This window comes from Pygoscelis adeliae, unplaced genomic scaffold (assembly GCF_000699105.1).
Source record: "Pygoscelis adeliae isolate BGI_AS28 unplaced genomic scaffold, ASM69910v1 Scaffold218, whole genome shotgun sequence".
NCBI lineage: Eukaryota > Metazoa > Chordata > Aves > Sphenisciformes > Spheniscidae > Pygoscelis > Pygoscelis adeliae.
Genome location: NW_008825433.1, coordinates 4,039,160 through 4,039,713, shown reverse-complemented (window position 1 = coordinate 4,039,713; position 554 = coordinate 4,039,160).

Sequence of the window (554 nt, the reverse complement as noted above, 5' to 3'; positions counted from 1 at the left end):
CGCGCCGCCGCGGGCGGGGGGGGAGAGGGGGAGGGGGGGGCCAGCCTGTGCCCCCCTAGGGAGCCGTGCAGAGGTGGGGCGAGGGGAAGCAGGCGGGAGGTTCGGGGGGTCCTGCTTCCTAGCCTGTCAGCTCTCTGTGCCTGGCTCGCCCCTGCTCAGCCCGTGTGTCCTCCACTCACGTTTTGTTGAGGTGCTTGCGCCGGGCTGAGATGCTCCTGCTCTCACTTTTGCCTTGTTTCTCCAGCTTCTGGGCCAGGCTGTTCAGCTCCTCGTGCAGACTCTGGAACTGCTGCTCCTCCTGGCCCAAGCAGAGAGCCAGACGTCAGCATCCCCTGGCCATCCCTCCTGCCGCCCTCTCAGGGACCTGCGCCATGCCCCAGCCTTGGGACCCCAGGGCTGGTGGGGTTCAGGGTTACTGGCACGCTAGTGGTGCCCCAGCAACCTCTTACCTGCTTCAAGTCAAGGATGCGGCGGGTGAGCTGGATCTTGTCTGGGCTTTCCTGCAGGAGGGCTGCCAGGGAGGGCTTCTCCTCCTGGGCCAGGGGAGGGTGTGA